Genomic DNA, 16,138 nt, shown 5'->3' on the forward strand with positions numbered 1-16,138 from the left:
TAGTTCTCCTGTGGCACAGATGAGACACAGAAGTAGCTGAAGAACAGCCAAGGAGACTGGCAGAAGGTGCGCTATCGTGGGGGCAGAGGGGTCCTGAGGCAAGAGCACAGAGCAGGTCAGGTTCCAGCTGAATGAGAGACAGAGCTAACTTCAGAGACAGGAAACTGCTTGTGGGAAGGTAGATATTGCAGGTGTATTAGATTTCTGTTGCCATGTAATAAATTACCACAAATTTAGCAGGTTAAGATAATACACGTTTTATCTCACAGTTTCTGTGGTCAGGCGTTCAGGCATTGCTTATGTGGGTCCTCTGCTCAGGGTCTCACAAGGCTGCTAATCAAGGTGTTGGCAGGCTGCTTTTTTCTTTTAAGGCCTCAAATGATCATCTTCCCCCTTCATTCACATTGTTGGTAGCATTCATTCCATCATGGCCCTAGATTTTTGCTGGCTGCTAGCTTGAGGCCACCTTCAGATCCAGGGCCACCCATGGTTCCTTGCCACATGGGTATCAACAACATGCTGCTTATGTCATCAGATCCACAAGGAGAGTCTCTGCTGCTTGGAGTCTCTGACCTCAGGGAGTGCCGGTCCTTCTTTTAAGGACTTTCACCTGGTTAAATCGGGCTCGCCTGATAACCTTCCTTATATTTACTAAATCTAACTGATTCAAGATCTTGATTATATCTGTAATATCCTTTCACCTTTGCCATATAATGTAAGTGGTCTTGCAGGAATTTAAACTCAGACCCACAGGCATAACATCCCATAACCTTTGCTACATTCTGTTGGTTAGAAGCAATTCACAGGTCTCACCCCAAATCAAGGGGAGAGGATTGCACTAACATATGAACACTGGAATTATTGGGGGTCAACCTTGGGTCATTTCTCCGCACTATGGGAACTAGCATGGAAGTCCCTCTCCCTCACAGAGGGCGAAAAGCCAACTCTGAGTCATGGGAGGCAGACGGCCTGCAGGCTGCTGATGGTGATCATCGTCCCAGATAACACAGAAGCCACAGACACTGCCCACCACATGGTCTCACCTCACTTTCCTCTCCCCAAACATCAAAAACAATCTCTACAAGAGACACGGGAAGAGAAAGGGACGAAAATCTGAAAATTAACCATTTTTACCTCTAGAAAGTGAACTTTACCTAAACACACTCTAAATCTTGAGGGAAGCATAAAATCATATAGAGTTAACAGTTCATTTTTTAACTGTTAAGGACCAGATTAATTAGAGCCAAAACAAAGGGCATGTATTTTCCTCCACACATCTCAGAGAGAGATGAAATAAGAAATGATTTTTATTTGCTCTATACAGAGTAGGCCAAAAGTAGGTTTATAGTTGTTCAAATGGAAAATAGTACAATAATTAATAAGTAATAATATGAGAATAACTGTTTCACATACAACTGTAAACCTACTTTGCCCCACCCTGTTCATTTTTATGAAGATTTTGTAACTAACCCCCAGTAAGGTATCTCTGTCCTTCATGAGTATGGCTAATGCTAGCCAATAATAAATGATGGAACACTGAGAGACTATTTTAAATACGTTTTAAGTGTTGTATAATATTCAGTACATATAAAAAGCCTCATATTTTGAACATGAAAAACAAGGTATATTACTTTTGCTAAGAGAAAGCCAGTTTTTGCTAACAGAAAGTCAGTTTTCTCTTGTCCCTACTACAGAATGCCCATTTAAATTGCTGCTAAGAATGCGCCAGTACAGCAAAGCCATGTTATTCAAGCTGGGCTTTTCACGGCAGCATGTGGATGCAGCTGTAAGGAAAGTCTCTTCCAGGTGCTTGTTAGAAATTAGAATACATTTACCATATTAACTACCAATTTAACCCTTTATTATATGCTACACGCGATGCTTAGTGCTTTGTATACATAAAATGTCAGCAAATCATTAAAATGAATGAGGAAGATGTAATTATACCCATTTTATAAAGGAGAGAACTGAGGCATTGAAAGGTTAAGTAATTTGCCCAAAGTCACACAAGGAATAAGTGTTCTTGCAGGAATTTAAACTCAGATCCACATGAGTTCCAGGGGCCATACTTGAAATCCTTGTATTGTATCTCTCAGACTGTTCTACAGAAGCCTGTTAAACTCAGAAGGTAGCTGACTACAATATTGTAGTTTTCCCTACAGATTTCAGAAATGCTACAATGGGAAAATGTATCCCACTGCAAAAGTCCTCTTCTCGCCTCTACAGCCCTGCCTGGGTAAGGGGTGGAGTCTCTCCCAGCACATCATGGTTTCCTATCTCCGAGACAGAAAGGGGATGCCTCCAGCTTCTAGTTGGTGCTGGTTGTTCTGTAAACTGAGACAGTTAGTCACAGACACTTGCAGGGCTCAGAGTGGGTGAGCCTGGGAGTCCACAGCCTCCTGCCACATTACAGCCTCAGGCCACTCCTCAGTCTGGGATGCTTTCCTGTCACCCTCTTACTTTTTTCCTCCTCAGGCCCCAGAGATTAGCCCACCTCCCTTCTTCCCACTACCATTGTTTATTGCTTCCAATCAAGGTTTTGTCCCTTCTCTAACTTTCTGCAAAATACATGCTGGTGTTGAGTCTTCTGAATTTTAACCTTCTTATCACAGAAAAAGCAAATCAAAAGTTCCCCATTCATCCTACCCTTCCTATACCACATGGAAGCTCACATTTGCATGTAATTTTCAGTGACGGGACTGAGAGATTCAGGTGAAAAGGAAGTGGATATAACCAGTTGCTATGACAACAGCATGATATAAAATGGCACAGCAATGCATAGAACAAGCTTTCAAAATTACATAAATTTGAATTATTACAAGAAACTTAAAAACCACATATATAGGGTGGGGCAAAAGTAGGGTTTTTATTTTCTATACGAACTACTGTAAACCTCCTTTGCCCCACCCTAAATAAAAATGATTGGCCAATTGAAAGAATAAGGTATACTATACAAATAAACCACTTTGAATTAGCCAGGCAATAAAAGATTTATATATGCAATTTTAATCTTCAAGAGACTATGAGAAAGAGGAAGAATTACTCAGAATTCTGGCACCTCTCTAAAGTTCCTTGTCAATCTGACTATCCAGCTGCATTTATGTTACATATTCCCATGTCTGCCATGACTCTAAGAATTAAGTAACAACTAAATTGCAAGGCCAATAGCATGAAACAGAAGTGTGTGCATTTATCATTTAAGACTTAAAGTTTTCTATCCCTTGATTTCCTAACACTGCACTCATTTACAACTTTCTTTGTTCTCAGATTGTTCCTCCCTTTCTCTTTCTTGTTTCCCCAAAGTTTTATAGACAGTTTTCATCCATTTGGTATCTAGTCACATGTCCTGAATTGTTAACTTTTGTCTGATGACTCTCAAATCTATACCTCGGCTCCCAAACCCTTTCCAGGGATGCAGACCTCGCATTCCAACTGCATGGAGAAATCTCCACTTGCATCTCAAAATTAGCACTGCTATATTCAAGCTTACAGATGTTTCTCCCACTCTTGGATTCTCCAATGAGGTCAACGGCACTCGCATCTTCCAGAAATCCAGGCCACACTCTTTCTAGTCATTGTGTTTCCCTTCTCTTTTATATTCAGGCACGAAACCTTATTAATTCGACCACTATCACAGCTAGTGAGTCTATCTGCTCCCGTGCCATCAGGAAGGGCACCGCCAAGTCTGCAACTGTCCACTACCTCTCATTCAAACTATAGCAATGGGCTCCCAACTTCTCTCCTGCTTTCAGGCCTTCCTTATGCTAGGGTTGCCCATACAATCCTGATCATAAGGATCACATGCGTTGTTTGTTTGTTTGTTTTTAACACAGGCGTCCAGGCCTTGCCCAAGACCTACTGAATCAGAATAAATGGCAGAAGGACTTATGATCTTATATTTTTATATTTTCAGATGATTCCTCCAGTCAGACAAAGTTTACTCAGTACTACCAGATTGAATTAATTCACAGCCCTTGATCAAAATTTCCCATGGCACCCACTGCCGATAAAATCAAGTCCAAATTCCTGGCTTGGCATTTAAGGCCCTCCACATCTGGTCTACACACATCCTTCCAGCCATTGTCCCCATTATTGCTTCTTGCACATTCTACACCGAAATCATGCTATGTGTCATTACAGAACTTTTCCTGCACTTTTCCACCATCATGTTTTTATTCACAGAGTTCCCTTAGTGCAGACTGCCCTATACCTGTGTTTGTGTTCAAACCCCATTCATCCTTCGAATTTCATCTTAGCTTCATTCATGCCCCTTTTTTGTAGCATCACCATAGCAATTGGATACATCCATTGCTGTGTTACTATATTGCTGTTTTGATGTGCATGCTTACCTCTCTATAAGATGACCTTTTTGAATTACAGATACTAAACAATACTATAGAAACATGTAACATAAACACATATAGATTAAGAGTTAAAAATGAGCCCCTAGAATCACATCCCAGCTCAGGCATTTACTAGCTATGTGACCTTGGGATACTTAGTTAATCCCCATGCCTCCACTTTCCCATCTATTAAATGGAATCATGATGTACCATAGGACTGTTGTAAAGATTATACTGAATAATTTGTAGAAAGTACAAGCTGAGTACCCCAAGAAATGTCAGTCATTATTACATTTGTGTGGGTGATCCTTAGAATTTTCTATATACAAGATTATGTCATCTGCAAATATATAGTTTTAATTCTTCCTTTCCAATCTGTATGTATTTTATTTCTTTTACTAGCCTAATTGTCTTGGCTAGAACCTCCAATACAATGTGGAATAGAGTGATGAGAGTGGACATTGTGAATTGTTCCTTATCTTAGGTAAGGGGAAATCTTTCAGTTTTTCACCATTGACTGGAGTGTTATCTGTGAGTTTTTTCATGTATTCCTTTACGAGGCTAAAGAAGTTCCCTTCCATTCTTGGTTTGTTGAATGTTTATATCATGACAGAATGTTGAATTCTGTCAATGTGTTTTCTGTGTCTCCTGAGAATATCGGTGGTTTTTTTTTTTTGTCTTTTATTCTACTATTATATGACATTGACTGGATGTCTATCTACTGCTTTGCTGAAGTATAATTGATATGGAAAATACTGCACACATTTAATGTATACAATTTGATGAGTTAGACATATGCATACACCTGTGATACTGTCACCACAATCACCTCCAAAAGTCTTCTTCTGTCCCTTCGTGGTTTCTTTTTGGAGGGTTGGATTTTGGGGGGAAGTTTTTGTCTGTGGTAAGAACACAATGTGAAATGTACCCTCTTCACAAACATTTAAGTATAAAACACCATATGGTTAACTATAGGCACTATGCTGTACAGTGAATCTCTAGAACTTATTTTGTATAACTTTATACTCATTGAACAATTTTCTATTTCTTTCTCCCCCACTGGTTGGAAAACATTATTCTCCTTCCATAAGCTTGACTGTTTCAGATACTTTATAGAAGTGTATGTTTTTGCAGTATTTGTCCTCCTGTGACTAATTATTTCACTTAACATAGAGTGTTTCCACATCCATCCATGTTGTTGCAAGTGGTAAATATTTCCTTCTATTTTAAGGCTGAATAATATTCCATTGTATGTATGTATCAAATTTTCTTTATCCATTCACCTGTCGATGGACATGGGGTTTCCATATTTTAGTTATTGTGAATAATGCTGTAATGAACATGGGACTGCAGATATCTCTTTGAAATCCCAATTTCAATTATTTTGGATATATAGTCCCAGAAGTGGGATTGCTGGATCATATAGCAGCTATATTTTAAATGTTTTATGGAATGTTTATGCTGTTTTCCTTAAACGCTGTACCATTTTACATTCCCATCAACAGTGTACATGTGTTCCAACTTCTCCACAACCTTGCCAACACTTATCTTTTATTTAAAAAAAATTAACCATCCTAAAAAAATGCGATGTGATATTTCACTGTAATTTTGATTTGCATTTTCTTGATGATTAGTGATGTTGAGCAGCTCTTCACACACCTGTCAGCCATTTGTATGTCTTCTTTGGATATTCAAATTCTTTGCACATTTCTGGCCAGGTTATTTGGGGCTTTATGCTATTGAGTTTTAGGACTTCTTTACATATGTTGGAAATATACTCCCTGCCAGATAAATGGTTTGCAAATATATTCTCCCATTCTATAGGTTGCCTTTCACTCTGCTGTTTCCTTTCAGTTGCTAAATAATTTCACAACCCTGGAGTAAATCCCACTTGGTCATGGTATTATCCTTTTTATATGTTATTGGATTTGGTTTGCTAATATTTGGTTGAAATTTTTACATCTATATTTATAAGGGCTATTGACCTATGGTTCTCATTACCTCTAATGTCTTTGTCTTATGATATCTGATTACCAGATACCCAAACCGGCCTCACAGAATGAGTTGGGAAGTGATTCTCTTCTACAATTTTGGAAGAAATTGTGATTTGCATGTATTGTTCTTTAACATTCATAGAATTCACCAGTGAAGCCTTCTGGGTCTTACTGAGACATGCTTTATGGCCGAACATATGGGCTTTCTGCAAGTGTTCATTGTGCACTTGAGAAGAACTTGCTTTTTTGGGTGGAGTATTTTGTATATCTCTTTTAGACCTAGTTCATTTATATATAGTGCTGAAGTCTTCTTCAGGGACAGTTTCTACTGAGCACTTTTTTCTATGAATGGGCCATAATTCCCTGTTTTTTACATGTCTTATCATTTTTGTTGAAAACTAGACACTTTAAATAATATAATGTGGCAATTCTGAAAATAAGATTCCTACAACCTCATCAGGATATTTTGTTTTTGCTGTTTATTGTTGCTGCTGCTGTTTGATGGTGACTTTTCTGGGTTGTACATTCTGTAATGTCTGTGACCTTCGTCAGGTGCAGCAGCTGGCATTTCAGCTCATGTAACTCAGTTAGTGATCAGCTAATGACTGAACAGAAATTTCTTTGAATGCCTTGAACCAGGGGATCCCCACCTTTGTTGAGGGGCTCTGTGTATGTGTTGGAGCATGATTTCAATGCTCTGACAGTTTGAAAATCTGCCTCAGCCTTTACTTCCTGCTTGGGCACAGCCTCAAGGTCAACCAAAGGTAAGAAATTAGGATGTCCTCAGGTTTTTCCTGGTTACTACAAAGCCCAGCACATGCACATAGCCTGCTACAACTCCAGAAATATGTCAAAGCTTTCCTAAGCCCCCTCTGTACATCTCCTTCCCCACACTATTTTAATATTCAGATTTTGGGCCAGCCTCTTGTTGACACTGCTTGGTATTATTATCTCAGGCAGCTGCACATTAAATAAGTGCTGCTGATTATTTTATTTTTGACAAACATCTGAGGAAAAGGGCTTTTGTCTATGAGTGAGCTCAAAATGAAGTCAAACAGAGACAACTCCTGAGAAGCGGTCTTTTCCAGTATCCTATATAATAGAGCTAATATGCAAATGGTCATCATGCCCTCACACCCTTGCTCCAGAACTGCTCAGACACTCAACACTGGGGAGAGAGAAATGGGGACCATCCAGGCACAAATGAGCTCACGAGAGAGGAATGGGGACCAGGCAGGCACAAATGAGCTAGCGAGAGAGGAATAAGGACCAGCCAGGTTGTGGCCCAGGAGAAGGACAGCGGCATGCCTCACAGTCCTGGGATTGGAGAGGTGCAGGCCGGGCTGAGGGACACCCCCCTCCATGCATGAATTTTGTGCACCAGGCCTCTAGTTTCACATAAGCTCCCACACACATTCAATACTGACAATTCCCTGGAGGTGGAGCTTTTAGGGGAACTCCAATACATTCTTCCTCTTCAGTGGCTGCCAGACTGCTAGTTTCACTAACTACCAGGCTTGTGAGGCTGCTGATTTTCAAGGCTACTGCAGAGCTTGGAAAAGGGGATTGGAATAGAGCGAGTTAAAATGTCATAATGCTTGTTCTTATAGATAGTTGTCATTTTTCTTGGTAAATGACCCTCAAATTGTTGCATGTCTTTGGTTAATTTTCAGAGTTCTTAAAAAGGTTGATTTTCACACTTGTCACTGGTGTTTTTGTTGCTTTATGAGCAAGAAGATTTTTGAAGGTCTTATTACACTGTCCCCAAAATATATCTTTCTAATAGCCTTTTCAAAAAAGAGTGGTTAAAATAACTTATATTTCAAGATACATAAATAACACTCAAAACTCAATAATAATAAAAAAATCCAATTTTTAAACATGGGAAAGGACTTGAACAGACATGTCATCAAGAAATATATATAGATGGCAAGAAAAAGTACCTGAAAAGGTGTTTAACATCTTTAGTCATTACAGTGTTTAGTCAAATTTAAGCCACAAGGAAATACTATTACACAACTATTAGAATATCTAAAATTTAAAGAGAAAAGATAAATTAAAAACTGACAATGCCAAGTGTGGGTGAGGACAGAGAACAACTGGAACTCTCATACACTGTTGATGGTTATGCAGAATAATACAGCCTGTGTGGAAGTTTGGCAGTTTCTTAAAAAGTTAAAAATACACTTCCATACAATCCAGCAAACTTAATCCTAAAATTTTACCCAAATGAAATAAAAATATATGTCCACATAAAAATCTGTATGCAAATATTTTAACAGCTTTATTCATAACTGCCAAAAACTGGAAACAACTCAATGCCCATCAACTGGTGAGTAATATAAAAAGTAGCAAACTACTGATACATGCAGTGATGTGGATGAATTTCAAGTGTATCCTGCTACATAAGAGGAGCCAGACTCAAAAGGCTATATACTGCATGGTTCCATTTTTATGATAGTTCTGAAAAGGCAACACTACAAAATAGGAAACTAGATTAGTAGTTGCCAGGGGCTGAGGTTGGGATAGAGGAATGACTACAAAGAGGGCTGAAGGGACATTAGGGTGAGGGAAAGGTTAAAAAGATGTTACCTGATTATGTGAATGTATCAACATTCATGGAGTCATACACTTTTTAAAAAGGGTAAGTTTTACTGCATATAAAGTATACCTCAACAAATTGACCTGAAAGGAAAAAACATCCTCTCTGCTCTAAATATTATTTTTTCTTGGTTAAATTAGTTTCATTTATGACCACCCAATCCCCTTAGACAATTTCTAATAATTATTTGTTAACCAGACTGCCCAGAGTTAAAATTCACCCTTTATGAAGCATCTAACATTGTTAAGAGTTGTATTTATACTAAATGTGTATACTAAATGTGTAAAAGAATTTTATAGGGGAGAGGAAAAAATTAATTTTGCAACATATCTAGCTAAAAGGTATAACTACAAGGAGATTCAACATAGCAATCTTGTAAAATAAAGAGGTAATATGCAAATTGACCATCACGCCCTCACACAAGATGGCTGCCCCCCTGTGGTCACAAGATGGCTGGCAGGGGATGGCAGTTGGGGGCAACCAGGCTGGCAGGGGAGCAGTTAGGCATTGATCTGGTAGGCAGGCAGGCAAGTAGTTGGGAGCCAGCAGTCCCGGATTGTGAGAGGGATGTTCCCTGAGGGGTCCCAGATTTGGGAGGGTGCAGACTTGGCTGAGGAACACACACCCCTGTGCACAAATTTTGTGCACTGGGCCTCTGGTTTTATAGTAACAGAAGGATTAAAAACATAAATGCTAAAACATATCATAGAGCATTATGCAGTCATTAAAATAATTACATAATTGTAGACCAATATTTATTAATGTGAAAAGAGGTCAATAATATTTTATTAAGCTAAAAGCAAGTTATTAAATAGTATCCTAGTATGATTTTATTTTGGAAATGCCTGAGAAAAATATGCCCCAAATGTAGGTTCTGGATATCTCTTGGTTGATTGATTACAGTTAATTTAGATTTTCCTCTTGGTTTATGGTAGACATGTATGGGTGATCCTACTAATTATCTCAAGACCTTTAGCCTCAGTCTGGAATTGTCTGGGTAACTGACCCGATCCTTGTTTTGTACTCTTTGTTCAGGAAACCAGGAAGCACAGGCTTACTAGTAAGAGCTCAGGTAGCCTAAGGTGATAAATGAGCATTGTGTTCAAGCCTAAGTGTGCTTTCACAGGGGTCGCCTAAGACCATCCTGCATATCAGATATTCACATTACGATTCATAACAGTAGCAACATTACAGTTATGAAGTAGCAACGAAAATAATTTTATGGTTGGGTCACAACATGAGGAACTGTATTTAAAGGGCCAGAAGGTTGAGAACCACTGTTTTAACACCATCATGAATGAGATGCATCTGGCTCAGATGAGCATTCCCAGCTTACGTCCAAACTACATATACCTGCTGCTCCAGCTTCAGGTATAAAAGGCTGGGCATGGGAGGAAGCACTGAGCTTCTAGAAGTTTTGATGTAACCAACAGTCACTCCAACTTCTCATCCACAACAGTGTAGCTGCTGGGGAGGTCCTTTTTAGGTGACCTGGAAACTTGTACCTCCATCTGTCATTGGACAATGTTGCTATGCCTCCAGAAAAATCAACCTTGTTTGATTTACCCAAATGTGATCTGTGTCTGGTCAATCTGAACCTACTATAATTGACATTTGCTAATTCAGCTCATTGCTCTAGGAAAAAAACTATTTAGTGACTCTGTAATATCATTCATAACAAATAAAATGAAATCTATTGGTAATAAGATAAAAGTCCTTATTAAATAAAAATTGACACTTCTCTTTGTACTATGGATTCTGAGTTCTTTCAAAGATATGCCTTGGGCTTATTACCTGTCTGGTATAATTCATTATACTTTTTTATTGGATAATTTATTATTATACAAAACTTATTTAGCAAAAAATACTTGTATGCAATGATCTCTGGATAAAATATTTTTTAAATAATATTTTTCTAAGCCATTATAAAAGCAAAGTATAACTTAAAGATGGATATGGATGACTGGTTATAAAATAAGCAACTAAAAAGCTATTGAAAGGACTACAATAAATCAGTTGATAAATGGGAAAAATCCCTGAGCTGTCATGATAGGATGGAAGTTATCTTCTCTTTCAGTGTCTGCTTATTCAAGTAAGTATAGGGAGGAAAACTGAAAACACACAAACGCACGCACCAAAACAAACACACAAAACCAAATTACAGATGCCTACCCAATTACATTTCCCAGTGGAACTGAAGAGTAATCAACTCTAATCAAATAATTAGGAACATAGGACATAAAACATGCAAAATTTGTCTCCATCTCAGATCCAGCTCCTTTTAACGTGCAGACATGATTGCTTCCTCATTTACATATTGTGAGTCATATTATGACTGAACACAAGCGTTAAAAAACTCCTCTGAAGTTTGAGTGCATGGCGTGTTTAACAAACGCAACACAGATACTGATCCCTTTGCATAGTAGAGTAACACTTGAAAAGACTCTTTGTCTCAATTAACAGAGTAATTTTGAGCTTTTATTTGCCTAGGATTCACCATACATAACACTTTAGCCATAGCAATCATACATTCTAGATTTTCAAAATATGCTCTAAGAGTTACGCTATTACATACTTTGTCTTGCCTTTTAGACTGAAAATTATAGTCTTCCTAATAATAGAAAAAAGAGGGGGCTGTTGCTGGCAAGGGAGCCTCTTGGGAAGAGCAGGCACACACAGCTGAACAATATAAACAGTTAGAGAAGTAAATTGTAAGTGATTCGGTGCCTGGAAGCTCAGAGGAGCAATAAGCACCCCAGCCTTATTATAGTCAAGGCTTCATAACATACGTGTAATTTTCTCTAATAGAACTGAGAGTTGTAATCTAAGTATCTTAATAACTTTAAATAGGTGTTGGAAGGTTGAAAAGCACACTTGAGTATGAACACTACAGAAATAATGGAGAGCAGTGATCTCCAAACTTTTTAGCCACATATGCATCCCCTTGGAAAAAAATTTGGAGTACCCACTCTTAATCCATGTATACTTATTTATTTATAATATATATATGTACTACTGTCCTTCCCTATTATTATTTGGCATAATATGTACTGTGAATGAGATTGGTTAATTGTTAATGAGATTGTTAATCTACATTAACAATTGTAGATTAGTAGTTCATTTTTTATACTGTTCTTGATTGTTTCAAACTTTGTGATTGTTTTATGATGTGATTGATAAAGTGTTAAAATTATAACTAGGAGTGTCAGCTTTGTGATTTCCTTGTTATTCCCAGCATAACTAGTTTATCTTCAAGCCAAAATTCTTTGGTAAAATTCTTGTTAAACCACATGTCCATTTTGTGGGGGTTCTTATTTGCATCTGGACTATAATCCATTGATCTACATAAGCAATGCATATGAACTGCAAAACACTGCAACATGCTGAGAGTGAGCACTCACTGGACTGAAGAACCCCCATGTCTCTCATCTCATCATTTGTGACTCTTGACATGTGACATATCTGCTAAGGAAAGGAGCCACTGCCAATCTGCATGTTAACTATTAATAAAGCTTTCCAATGTTCATTCCACATGAGCCCTAACAGATTGTCTTGTTAAACCACTGCCCCTCTCACAATGTAACTATTAACATGAGAATCAAAATAACCAATATACAAAAATTAATATTAATTTATACTGGGTTTCATGTAAGTATTATGAAAAAAGAGCAGGTTACTAGATCACCTCAGTACAAAGAACAATACAAAAAGACTCAAATACCTAAGAACCAACGTCTACATGAGGTTTGTCCAATAGTCTGATCATCCTGGCAACTAAACTTTATATTTTCTGGAACTGTTCTCTAGAAAACATAGTAATGACCTTCCATGATATTGACCTCAGTAACATCTCAGTATTCCTTACCTTCATTGCTTTCTAATCTTCCCATTGATATCATGTTCTTCCTAAACAATGAATATTTTAAAAATCCGTTTCTTAACTAACAAAATCCCAATTTAGTATACTTTGGGACACTCTCCAAGATCACTCTAATACTCTATATCCAAGCTCGCCATCAATTTACCCACTAAGTCATTAGTCATCTGCTGTCATACAAGGACCTGTCCAAAAGGATAACTTACTGCCATCTAAATTTATATCCATCAAATTCCTCTGAGTTTTCCATTTCCCTCAGTTCTCCATACTCTTCAGGCAGGTCATCTTACTGCTTAAACAAATTCAAAAAGACACAGAAAGCCGCCCAGCCTTACCTTCACATGTCTTTCCAATACCCGAAGGGCATCAGCATGTGCCATGGGCCTCAGAAAGGATCAATTGTTCCGCGTCACTGTCCACACCATCATGTAGTTACGGTGCTGCCATCACTTCTGTTGCCAGCTTTGAAAGAGCTGAACCTGCAGCACAGTCACTGCCATTTCTTATTTTTTTCTAGCTTTATTGAAGTATGATTGACAAACAAAAATTATATATTAACAATTGTAGCTTGGTAGCTTATTTTTTATACTGTTCTTGATGTATGGGAAACAGTGTGATGATCTAATGTATTGTACATTGTGAAATAACACAATCAAGTTGATAAACAGATCCATCACCTCACATTGTTACCTTGTATGTGTAGGGAGAACAATTAAGATCTACTCTCTTAGCCAATTTCAAGTACACAATACAGTATTGTTAACTATTGTCATCATTCTATACATTAGATCACCAGAATTCATTCATCTCATAACTGAGTCTGTACCCTTTGGCCAACATCTCTCTATTTCTCCTATCCCCTACCTCTTGATAACCACCATTCTACTCTGTTTCTATGAATTCAACTTTTTTAGATCTCATATATATTTGAGATCATACAGTATTTGTCTTTCTGTATCTGACTTTTTTCACTTAACATAATGTCCTCTACATTCATTCATACCATTGCAAATGAAAGGATTTTCTTATTTTTATGACTGAATAATATGATATTATATAGGTATGTGTATATCACATTTTCTTTATCCATTCATCCATCAATAAAAATTTACATTGTTTTATGTCTTAGCTATTGTGAATAATGCTGTAATAAACATGGAAGTGCAGACATCTCTTCAAAGTATAGATTTCATTTCCTTTGGATATAATCCCAGAAGTGGGATTTCTGGATTATATGGTTGTGGTATTTTTAAATTTGAGAAAACTCCATATTGTTTTCCATAATAGTTATACTAACTTACACAGTGTATGTGCTATGAACCCTTCTTAACTGTCTCTACCTCTGCTACACTTTAGTCAGGCCTGTAGGAGCTACCTGAGGCATCCTCCCAAAAAAGTTACGAATACAAAAGCAAAACTTTCTCAAAAGGCATATTTGGCTCCTAATGAATAAAAAAATTAATTTTAAATACCTAAACATAACTGGCATAAGCCAACTGTCATCATCTACTAAACAGAAAAAAAAAAAAAAAATGCTGGGTACTGCTTTTTTTCACTGGAAAAAAAAAGTTACTCTTTAAGCCTGCACAGTTCCCTCTTGTGCACTCCATCCTAAAGGGATTAAGCAATGATTTCGAAGTGTTGCTGACAGAGTGTTGTGCAAAATGGGGTAAATCTATTTCTGGCCAGACTCAAGAAAGAAAATGACTGTTCTTGTCAGTGAATTTTTTTAATTGTCCTTCTCAGTCCTCAGCACAGAACACTCTTACTTTCCACGAAGACCTGGGAAAGAATACAATAACACTTTGCTACGGTGATTACATTTGCTTCAATTGAAATAACAGTGAGATAACAGTGTGCTGAATCGCAGTGAGTTGTTTTCATTTACAAATAAAGAGCTCACTTTTAATAGCCAATCTGAGGAAAGTAAAATCTTCTGCAGGAATGAAGTGATTAATAAATGTTTTGTTAGTGTTTAAGGAAATCCCAGGAAATGGTGATAAGGGCCCTGAAGCTAGAGGTGGATTGCCAGGGCAGACAGTCCAGGACACATGCATTGAGGCACAACATACAAGAAACTGTATTTTTAACTATGTGGTTTGGATTATCACCTCCTCTTTATGAAGAAGCTGGGAATTTGTTTCAAAAACACTATCTAACCTTATACTGTGTCATGTGTAAATGTACATGTTTATAGATAACATGTTTATAGATAAAATGTACTGTTTATAGATAACATTAATTCAGTCCCTATTGACAAATGTTTTATCATCTGATTTGAAGAAAATCTTCCAGATATGATGATCCACCAAGTCTGACAGTAGATGGGCCTTGTGCACTCTCTCTGCAGGCTGGCAAACCCTGTGAGGGAGAACCCTTAAGGACCCCTGTCTTAGGCACACAGAATGTTGTCTGGATTACAACATTATACTTACACCTAGAAAAATAACTTTCAGCAAATAAATAGTAGGTATAAATAAAAAAACCAGTACACAAGCATTTAACATGACAGTGGTTCAATGTGTTGGTGATGCATGACAATGACTATGCTTATATTCTTGCTCTGATGGAGGTCTGAAAGTTAATGAAAAAAGGTGAATTTAAATAGTACTGTCCTCTACCCTCAGGAGGTTGCAGGAAAAAAATTGCGTCAGATGTTATAAATTGCATATTGGTCATCCTGAACTCAAAGTGATTGCTTGCTTCAATTGAAATAAAGACACCATTTTTAATTTGAGATCAGAGCCTTTATTCTTTCAAAAAAATCAAATCAAGAAACAAACCAGACCTTGACTTTCCACTAGCTACTGCAGGTCATATTCATCTAAACTGGAGACCTCATCGAAAAGAGGGACATTCTTATCCATTAGGTCACCAGGATAATGAGTCCGAGATTTTTGGAACCATAAGTACAACCTCTTGTGGAAATCCCTTCTTCCCTGAGGCTTTACTTAGGCATCACACTCCACCAGCTACCCTCAGCCATGGAAATGTTAGAGCTTTCTTCACCTGACCTGACCTGCTTCAACAGAAAGCTTCAGGAAATGAAAACTCTCCCATTTTAATAGAAAATATGGAATCCATGTGATGTGATGATCCAGTGATTTAATGATTTAATGTCTAAATTTAATTTAATGTCTAAGGCAAGTCATAAAATTGGACTTTATATGAAAGAGATTTTCAATGTACCCTACCTAGTTGGCACTGTATTCTAAACACAGAACCAAAGTATACAAAACAATATTTGCTATAACATGTTAAAATGAAACACATAAGTACTTCTAAGTGGAAATTATTCCCAAAGAAAGCTAAATTAGCAAGC

Source organism: Myotis myotis, unplaced genomic scaffold (genome assembly GCF_014108235.1).
Source record: "Myotis myotis isolate mMyoMyo1 unplaced genomic scaffold, mMyoMyo1.p scaffold_m19_p_1, whole genome shotgun sequence".
NCBI classification, from domain to species: Eukaryota; Metazoa; Chordata; class Mammalia; order Chiroptera; family Vespertilionidae; genus Myotis; species Myotis myotis.